Source organism: Nomascus leucogenys, chromosome 10 (genome assembly GCF_006542625.1).
Source record: "Nomascus leucogenys isolate Asia chromosome 10, Asia_NLE_v1, whole genome shotgun sequence".
Lineage (NCBI taxonomy): Eukaryota > Metazoa > Chordata > Mammalia > Primates > Hylobatidae > Nomascus > Nomascus leucogenys.
The window spans coordinates 30,630,722-30,642,009 of NC_044390.1; the positions used below are offsets into that span (position 1 = coordinate 30,630,722).

At 34.5% G+C, this 11,288-nt stretch overlaps 1 pseudogene; it reads left to right on the plus strand.

The window, feature by feature from the left end:
• Positions 1-267: 267 nt before the first annotated feature.
• On the plus strand, positions 268-1,086 carry LOC100590150 (annotated as a pseudogene).
• Positions 1,087-11,288: the final 10,202 nt, after the last annotated feature.

The window sequence follows — 11,288 nt, forward strand, 5'->3', positions numbered from 1 at the left end:
TGAATTGCCAATCAAAACATGTTTAATTTGATAACTTTTGCTAAATTGCTTTCCATTGAGGTTATATCAATATTAATACAATTTTTATTTGTCAATTAAAAAGAATTTTAAATTAATTAAAAATAAGGCAGGAGGCAAGACACTGGGAGCCATCACGTTACATCAGGGTCTGGAAAAACAACACTAGGCAAATAACTTGCATCAAGATCAGAAATGGAATACATTAATGTGAGTGATTTAGCTGGGGAAGTCTCATCACCAGATATCATGGAGTCTGACAAGATGCCCTCTCCCAAGAGCATGTGGGAAGATGCACAGATAATGGCACAAATACTGAAGGATATGAGGATTACAAAGTATGAACTTAGATTTATAAATCAGATGTTGGAGTTTGACTTCTGGTGTGTGACTACAATTTTAGATGAGGCAGAAATTTACTTACGCCATTATAAGAAAGCTACTGTTGATGCAGATGATATGCGATTGGCAATCCAGTGTTGCACTGACCAGCTGACCAACCAACAGGTTTTTTATTAATACCTCTTCTCCCCTAAGAGCTTTTTTGTTAGATATTGCAAGTCAAAGAAATTAAACCCCTTTGCCATTAATCAAGCCATATTTAGATCCTAATTCAATATCCTAACGGACATTGCTTAATCGCTTCAAACTATAGGCTTAAGTCTTTACAGAAAAAGATTTCTACTTCTGCAGGAAGAGTAAGAATTCCATGGTTAAGCATTGGTTCAGTTACTAGCAGACCAAATAATCCTACATTAGGCGCAACCACCCCACAAATCATGTCTGTTTTAACTAAAGTAGTGACTCCAATGTCCCTCACAGGGAACAAGGTTTACAGTACAGCTTTCCACTTCACAGACTCCAGCTATAAAAGTATCAATTTCTGCAACATCATCAGTAAAGAGTGTTCCAATTAATCAATCATTATTTAGGTCCAAAAACATTCTTATTACCACTAATATGGAGTCATCACAAAATATTGCCAGTGGATCATCAAGTCCATTGAAAAGGAAGCATTAAGAAGATGATAATGATAATGATGACAACTACAACCATGGTAATTTGTAATCTAGCCTTGATGCACGTAACATGTATATCTAGTCTTGAATTCATTGTACTGAAATTCAGCACTCATACTGGATGTTTTCAAGTTGTGCTTTAGAACACTTAGATAATATTTAATGAGTAAGTATAGTGTTACCATACTTCCCTACTTTTTTCTTTCTTTTCTTTTTCTTTCTTTCTCTTTCTTTCTTTCTTTCTTTTTCTTTCTTTCTTTTTTCTTTCTTTCTTTCTTTCTTTTTTCTTTCTTTCTTTCTTTCTTCTTTCTTTCTTTCTTTCTTCCTTTCTGTATGTCTGTATGTCTTTGTTTTCTTTTCTTTTTTTTTTTTTTGAGATGAAGTCTTGCTCTATCACCCAGGCTGGAGTGCAGGTGCAATCTTGGTTCACTGCAACCTCTGTCTCCTGGGTTCAAGTGATCTTCCCGTCTCAGCCTCTCAAGTAGCTGGGAGTACAGGTGCATGCCACCATGCCCAGCTAATTTTTGTATTTTTAGTAGAGATGGGGTTTTGCCATGTTGGCCAGGCTGGTCTCAAACTCCTGACCTCAAATGATGCAACCAACTTGGCCTCCCAAAATACTGGGATTACAGGTGTAAGCTACCACGCCTGGCCTACCATACTTTTCAACTGAAGTGCTGGAATTTCTTTAATCAGATTAGTAATGGTTTTTCATCAGCCTTTAAGTGTAAAAACATAAAGTTGTTATTCATCCAAAAATAAGTAAATTAAATAGATAAATAATGCTGATATTTTTTAAAAAATTGAAAAAGAAAGAGAGAGGAGCAAGAGCAAGTGATTATTTCATCCCAAAGATAGGTAGAGACTAGTATGGCAGAAGAAAGCCCTTTATTTTACAAGATATGGAAGAAATAGTAATTGAAACTTTGGTTATATCAGGAAATCATTAAAAATGAATATATACTCATTTTTATAAATATATATTTATATATAAAGATTCTGGTTTTATTCAACATAAATGTATACTTATTATCTTTATTCTTTAATAGAATGCCAAAGTTTCTTCTGTGTGTATAGGTCTGCTAATTGGAGTTTATTGTTGTATTTCTTGAATAAGCTACATATATAATGTATTATTTGTAATTTACAGTTTAATTTTTTTAATGGAACAAGAACTTAAACACTCTTGTGAGATAAACTGAATAAAGAATTTTTCTACATTTTAAACGTAATGTTTGCCCATCCTTTGTAGTTTCACACTTACTTAGTTTAACCGCAAGATTGTAATGTGTCTTTGTCAAGCATTTCCAAAGCATTGGAATTAAATTTCATAGAAAAAGGCTTTCTTACAAAACGCTACTTTACTTTATTAATTTACGTAATAATTACATTCTGTACTTGTAAAAGTGAAGTACAGGAGTAAAAGCAGCTTAGAGAGACAACAGAAACCACTTTAAGCATATGGTTGAACCTCAGATGTGCAGAATTGTTGGGGCACAGTAGACAGGAGGCTATTAAACAAAACTGTTTCAAATACTATGAAAATTAATCAGTATGTTTTAGAGAGTGAGTGGGAATTATTAGCTAATGCAGTGAGCTTGTAAATTGGAAATCAGTCAAGAGAGCTTTTATTTTACTTCCTGATGGCTGTCCAATTACAAACACCTCATGACACCTTTACATGCACTGCCTGCCTTGAAGCTCAAAAAATAAGCCTAACTCTTTAAAATATCCTTTCTTGCTAATTCAGACTCAAGTAATGTTCATCAAATGAATCCTAAAAAGAAATTAATAAGCCCCAGACTGGGTCCAAAGTTGGATTTGCATAAAAGTCCTCAAAGCTTTCATCAATTTGCACTATTTTTCTATTCAAATATTTTAAGATTAATGTCTATTCATATTTGAATATTTATTCTATTACATAAAAGATGGTTTGTGTTTTGTATCATGATTACTGTTGATAGAATATCTAATTTCACAAAGGTAGATTTTCTTTTCAGGCTGAAGATCAGAACAATTTCTGATGCAAGCAATTTAAATAGTTTTGACAGCCAGTCTCACAAATGATTTAAGAAAAAAATTCCACAGTTGAAATTGAGCATGTACTCTTTCCTGAAATATGTCCTTAATTTCAAAATTTGCATTTTTTAGTTTTCAAAAATTGATTTTCTGTATTCTTTCAGCATAGTTCAATTTTCTTCTTTTGCTGTTGGCCCATGATCTTTGATCCTCTGGAGTTCTTTATTCTATGCCTGAACTCAAAAAATAAACCTGTATGTGTGGATGTATGGATAGTCGTAGTTTATCCTTTGAGAACTCTTTCTTTCATGTTATTTTTATTCAATAAAGTGAAGCCAAAATAAATGGCTAACTAATGATACTGAAGTCAATCATTTTTATTTATTTATTTAGAGACGGGGTCTCACTCTGTTGCCCAGGCTGGTATCTAACTCCTGTGCTCAAGCCATCCTCCTGCTTCAGTTTTCTGAATAACTGGGATTACAGGTGGGAACCACTGACCTGGCTCAATCACCTTTATTTTTATGATCCATTTAAGCATACTTGCCTCCTTTATTATAGCAAAGAGCAAAATCTACTTCCTTATAAAAGCTTTTGGCTCCCATCCAACTATTTAGAAAATGAACTGCCTTTCTTCTATGCAGTGCACATGATATAGAGTTAAATTTGGGAGACCTCCAAGGCCTATGTACTTATCTTACAGCTACTTCAGGAATGAATTCTTTCCATTTCTGAAATAGACAAGAACCACATATTTTAAATTCCACAAGTAAAAAGATATATTTTATTGAATAATTAATACTGAATTTTTAAAATTGACATTATGAAATAAATGAGAAATATTTTAATTTTTTGTTTATTCGTTTCATGGTGCCTATCTATGAGAAAAGGGTATTGATGGAGTTAGCACTGTCCAGTCGTCTCTGGATTTTCTTTAGTATCTTCTCTCACAAAAATTGCCTAAGTTTCCTTGTTGAGAAAACTGGAGAAAAACATATTCTTTCAAAATGATTAAAAATTCTAAAACAATGAATTGTTTGCAAAATACAAAAAACATATGCTTTATTAGTAAGAGTAACCAGTAACTACTTTCTCACTGTGTTTCATAAACTCTCTTTGATTTGTAGACCCTTAGATTTTGGCTACCAGAAGGTGAAATATAAGTTTCTGTGAAGCCATCTCAAACCAAACTATTTAACTTTCTTTAGGATTTTCTATGGTGGAAACCAAAATATATTTCTTAGTAACTTTATTCCATTGTAGTTATTATTTTTCTTTGGAGTTACACAGAAAAGTAAATCTATTTATTCTTGCCACTAGAAAAAGTTCAGATTTATGGCATATTCTCTTGAATACTTTCTTTTCCAAGAAGCCTTTGAATGTTCCTTCTACCATTTTTCATCTGACATGGTTTTCAGATTCATCCCTATTCTGACATTTCTCCAACTCAATCCTGGTTTTGTTATTATCTTTATTTAAATATAATGTTCAGAATTTAATACAGCATTGTGATTGGAATACCTAAGCATAATTTGCATCAGGACAGTACCTGGGTAAAACATGAATTGCGAGTTACGTTTATTTCAATTTTTATGTTGACATATAGAATTTTTTCATAGGTGTCTTCCAGACAATTCCTAATATCAGAGAATACCAAAAGAGATAATTATTCTTTGTTTAACATGTGGTTCATAGTTTTACAGTCTTGTAGCAGTGTTTTAGATTTGATAACATTTCATTCAGAATGTCTTTTAAAGTCAGTAATCGCCCTCAAGGAAAAAAGTTACTTTCCTTATTAGAATTTACAGATATGTGCTGAAGGTATAGTAATTTTAATTGGGTAGACTATATAGTCTCTATTAGTATTTTATAAAGTATGATGTGGGATTTGAATCATTGGTGAAATCCGAAAGGGTTGGATATGAAGTCTCATGCCTCTCTCTACCTAATCTTCAGAAAAGGCAAAGGATGAGTAGCTTTATGTATCACAAATATGGAAAGTGAAAGTTTTGTGATGGCTAGGTCTGGATATTGGGAGTAAATTTTTCACCCTGAGTTTCTTGGTGGATGATAACTGTCACAATCCCCCTCTTTACGAAGGCTGAGTGAATGGGGACTGCTCCCCACATCTCAGCTTAATTTGTATGAAAATTAAGCAGTCTAACACCTTGTCTTTACCTCCTTCCTGAGACACACTCTACATAGGGAGGCAGCATTTCTTAGGCAGGTGGTGCTCACAGGGAGGCCACTGTGGGCCTTATTTACCCCCTGCTTCAAATTAAAATCTGTGTGAGGGGTACATGGGCTTAAACACATCATGTAACAACTTGTTCTCATTTTCTCCCTCTCATTATAATAGACTTCAAGGTCTGTCATATAACGAACTATTTTAAACACTCCATCTTATTCTCCTTCCATAACTTTCTGCCTTGGCAGAAACACATCTCTTTGCTTTTGCAAGCCCTGTTTTCTTATAAGTAACTGACCCCTATTAAGCTATGGCACATATGGATGTCACCATACATACGTACTGTAGAATTGATGGTCAACTCAGAAGCCACCTGAAAATCATTCATTTATCCTACCCTTATTTATTAAGTGCCTATTGTATGTTAGGTAAAACTGCAGCACATGGAATAGGTAAGTGTACCAAACAAGCAAAGATCATAGGCCCATAAAGATTACATGATTTTTTTCTTTGGCCTACATTCTTCCTATTCAAAAGTATTTCAAATCTCCACTTCCCATAAATGTTGACCACCTCCTCCCTGCCCCTCCACAGAATTGCTATACACCAACTTCACAGAGGAACTAGAATCCATCAGATGGAAAATGTTCATTATACCTTCAAAAATACTTCAACATCCCTCTCCTTTCTACTTTCCTTTTATAATGAAAAAGGTGTCCCTGGGAACTCCCCTTGGCTCTCCCATATTGGGATATATGTAATGGAATGTGTAAGGAATGCCTTAGTCCCGGCACATATCACTGTGTTGTAACTTGTGAGTTAATGTTTTTCTCTGTGGAAATGGTCTATTTTACTCACTGTCCTATCCCCAGCATCTAATGCTTACCATCTAGTTGGCACACGTTAACCTTTTGGGCAATGAATGAGTAACTAGCAGGACGTTTGTGGGAGAGCCCCCACCCAGTGCACTCTGGGGGTCAGTCACATTTCAGGAGGAGTATAAGAGTCTCCTTCAAACTTCCTAGAAGTAAGACCACCAGACACCACTAAATTCTTTCTCCATGCCTTCCACAGGACACCAATTAAGTATTTTACCTTGCAGATGAGCTTCTAGCACAGGTGTCTGGAATTCTGAGAGTTTTCTCAGTTTCTTACGCCTGAGAGACTCGTCCTATGATTCCTACATCTCTCCTTTGGGAGCTAGGCTCCAGCAGTGCTTTGGAAGCTGCCCTAAAACTTCTGTTTACTGAGGCTTCATCACAAATTGGCTTCCTGGCTTTGGGAAAGGACTAAGGTAAAACCCAGATTTCATATATTACATGGGGATATATTAACACTAAGCTAATACAGTTGTCCTGAAGAGTGGAATGAGCAAGTAAAGGGCTTTCTATAGTTCCAAGGACATACAGCAGTTGCCCGTGAGTGTTTGCCAAGTAGCCTTGTCTAGGAACTCCTGACCACCTAGAGAGCCCAAGTTCTCTGGGAATGTCAGGACTGCAGAAGAACAATGAAACTTCAAGTTGCCAACCCAGCCCCTAAATTCAGGGGTCAATCTCTCCATCTCTCAATGCCAACTGAGGATAACTTGGTATTTGTTTATTTGTCACTGTTAACAGGGACATTAAGACTTTTCACCTGCCTGAGTTCTGTTTGGTTCCAGTTTGAGTGCTGTCAGAATGCAAGGCAAATGTAACTACCACTTATCTTTGCTTGCTTGTTTGTTTCTAAGAGATGGGAAGAAAATGTAAGACTAGGGTTGTCATTGGTAAAGAGGTGGTAGTCATTCCTGTTAGCCTGGTGAAGGGATGTTTCATTGTTTTTCTAGTGACACAGCGTCTTTATCTTAGTTTTGTATTCATGTATGATTCTGAGTAGTCCTACTTTCTCTTGTTCCACCACAGCCATGGAGTAATGTTTTCTAACTACTTGTAGATTTTTTTCTCGGGTAATGTTTAGTGGCACCATTATAGCCCAGCTGCTAGTTTCTGGCTTTGAAAGCCAGAATTTTTTTCCCCTCTGTTTATTTTCTTAGCTTTAACTTTAAGCTTATTCCAGTGTCTTTCATCGTCCATCTTATGTTTTTCATTGATTTCCCTGAGGTATGAAGCATTTTAGTTAAGATGTCTTACATGTATCAGATTGTTAATAGTTAATAATAACAGTTAATATATTATCAATTAAAAAATGGAGGCATGTTCTTGATACACAGTTCATGTGTTGTTCTGATTTTTTTCCTTTAGGTAAGTTCCTAGTTGGAAATCTTGGTGAATTGTTTCTCTTTCTTTGTGTTTATTGTTTTCACGCTATTTTGTTGCCCTGCAGTTGGAATTCTCAAGCCAGGAACTTTCCATTGCTTGTCCTTAATGTAGAATAACATTTAATTTTACTGTATTTGATACGTTCATTTTCAGATTTTATACTCAAATCAAATGATATACCTATGCAAATTGGTCCCACCCTGAGTTGCCATTGTGTCTTGATTAAAAATCATTCATTTTCAGTTTTTTCAACATGAAAAATATAAATGTATTAATATGCACAGGAATTGGTTTTCATTTCAGCTTAATATAGGCTATATACTCGTGTGCTTAATTATTATTATAATTTAGGTAATTTAGGTTTAAATGTGTTTTTGATTAAATGATTTCATCAGCAAATATTTTTGGTGGTAAATGAGAATTTAAACAAGTTCCATATCTTAGTCAACTAAAAGAGCATTACAGTTGATAACTGAAACATCAGATATGAATATTGATTGGATCAAATCATGTAATAAAAAGTACATCATCCAACCTTGTCTGTTGGGAAGCAATCTTAAACATATCAGCTGATAAAATAAGTTCAATTGTATAATCTCATTAGAATAAAATATAAGAAATGGAAACAGCTTCTAGTTTGCCAATTACAATTTACTTCTCATCTACATAATGTCAGATACCATGGCAACTACTGGAAAGTGTTCTTCAGCTTCATCTGCAACAATCAGTACAGAAAATATGCCTTGCTCATATGGAATTTTAACTATAGCAAGCCTAATGTCCATATATATTTTCTCTAATATAAATTCAAATTATTTTCTCAAAAAAAAAATAGATAAGAAAACCCTTATCTGCTACCTAAACATTTAGATAATGTACTGTTTTGTACAATCCGGCCAGGAGTTGTGTAATGTTTAGGAGATATATATATATATATCTAGATTCAAGAAGATAATAGGTGGGCAATTTCCCAGGGGCACTAATTCCAAGGGGCAGTAAGATGGCCTTGAATGTGTAAAGAAAGAGTGGGAAGTTATTCACCAGGACATCACTCAAGGAGGATGTTTTATGCAGTACACAGGAGGATTTGGGATAAGGCAGTAGTAATCAGGTACAGATGATTGTTCTACTACCTTCTAAGGAAGCTAAATCTAGTTAATTGCAGGAATTTTATTTTATTCTTGGCAAATGCCAGTAAGGTAATGTTTCTAGCAGTTCTCCTCTGTCCTTCCTAATAGCATATCTAAACTTCTTTTCCAAATAAGTGTTAAAATAGTTAAATATTATTTAAAAGAGATGTCAAATTATTAATATTTCTTTGAACTATTTTTCTCACACTATATATGTACATGGATAAAATAATTCCTAATTTCTCACATAACTGAGAATGTTTCACAGTGTCATTGAATTTATAATATTGTTTTAAAAATTATTCAAAGACACTTGTTAAAACATGGTAAGGCAGATTTTATTCAGGACCATCACCATAGGTATAGGAGCCCATTGGTTGACAGAGTTTTCACTTCTTTATCCTTACTAATATTCTGTTTACTAGTCCCACAAATTATTGAGAGAGAGGTATTGAAGTCTCCAACTACAATTTTTAATTTATCTATTTTTTATCTATTTTTTGTTTACTTCTGCCACTCTTGACTTCATGTTTAGATGCTCTGCTTTAATCATGTACATATTTGGATTATATATGTTTATCATTATCCTTTTCATCATTATGCATTGTCCATCTTTAGCACTGGTAATTTTTATTACTCCAATGTCTACTTTTTCTGATATTAATGTAATCACTCCAGCTTTTTTCATGAGTGTTTGTATATTTTATTCCTTTTTTTACTCTCAAACTACTGACGTCATTATATATGATTTCTTGTAGACAACATGGTTATTTTTAAGTTCATGATTAAAATCGCTTAATTATGCTTATGTTATTAATGTTTAATGTGGCTATTGATATGTTTGTATTAGGTCTACTATATTCTAATTTGTTTTCAGTTTGTTCTATTTTTGTTCCCGTTTCTTTTTCCTGCATTCTATTGGGTTATTTGTTCATGTTTCAGTATTCCACTTTAATATGTCTGCCAGCTTCTTGATACATTCTCTTTGTACAGTTTTATTTTATTTTATTTTAGTGGATTCTCTACATATTACAGTATATCTACTTGTATTGGTTTGCTAGAACTGCCATAACAAAATACGACACACTGGGTAGCTTAAACAATACAAATTTATTTTTTCAGTCTAGGGGCTGGAAGCCCGAGACCAAGGTGCTAGCAGGCTTGGTTTCTCCTGAGCCCTCTCTTCCAGGCTTTCACATGGCTACCTCCTTACTGTCCTCATACGGTCCTTCCTCTGTGTGCACACATATCTGTGTTCTAATTTCTTCTTATAAGGACATCAATCATATTGGATTTGAGCCCACTCATATGACCTTATTTTACTTAAATTATCTCTTTAAAGAGCCCATTTATAAATATAGTCATATTCTGAGGTACTGGATGAAAGATTTCAAAATATTAATTTGAAGGGTCACAATTCAGCTTATATTACTACTCATATTTTAGTTCTTCTTGGAGTGAATGCCTTACCACTACAAGTAAAATATAGGAAACTTACAACCCAATTCTGTGTCCTGCCTTTTTACTGTTAGAGTTCTCTATTAATATATAAATAGAGTATCCCACCACAGTGTTAAAATTTTACTTCCAACTTTCAGGCATATTTTAAAGAAATAAAGAACAAAAGAATAGTCTATTATATTTACCTGTTTACTATTTCTGCTACTCTTCCTTTATTCCTGATGATCCAAGTTTGCTTATGCTAGCATTTCTTTGCTATTTGAAGAACTTCTTTCAGGATTTGTTTTAAAGAAGTTCTCCTGTCAACAAATTATTTTATATTTTTCTTCATTTAAGGATGTTTTTATTTCAGTTGGGCACAGTGGCATACACCTGTAGTCCCAGTTACTCAGGTAGTTGAGGCTGGAGGATTGCTTGAGACCAGAAGTTAAAGTATTAGTTAACTATGATCAAGTCTGTGAATAGCCACTGAACTCCAGCCTGGGCAACAGAAACATTGCAAGACCATGTCTCAAAAAAGAAGAAAAAAAAAAAAAGAAGAAGAAGAAGACGGGCGCGGTGGCTCACTCCTGTAATCCCAGCACTGAGGGGGGTGGATCATAAGGTCAAGAGATCGAGACCATCCTGGCCAACATGGTGAAACCCCATCTCTACTACAAATACAAAAATATTAGCTGGGTGTGGTGGCGTGCACCTGTAGTCCCAGCTACTCCGGAGGCTGAGGCTGGAGAATTGCTTGAACCTGAGAGGGGGAGGTTGCAGTGAGCCAGGATTGTGCCACTGCACTCCAGCCTGGCAACAGAGTGAGACTCCGTCAAAAAAAAAAGAGAGAGAGAGAGAGGAAAGAAAGAAAGAAAAAGAAAGAAAGAAAGAAGAAAGAAAGAAAGAAAGAAAGAAGAAAGGAAGAAGAAAGAAAAGGAAGAAGAAGAAGAAAGAAAGAAAAAGAAAGAAAGAAAGAAAGAAAGAAAGAAAGAAAGAAAGAAAGAAAGAAAGAAAGAAAGAAAAGAAAGGGAGAAAGGTATCATTATAACTTGACTGCTTTTATGCCTTTTTGTTCCCAATGTAATAAGCTTGAACATGGAGTTCTTTGGATTTATACTTTTTGGGCTTCACTAAGCTTCTTGCATCTCTGTAGGTTTATGTCTTTCATTAAATTTGGGTAGTTTTGAATCATATTTCTGTGAATATTTTTCAG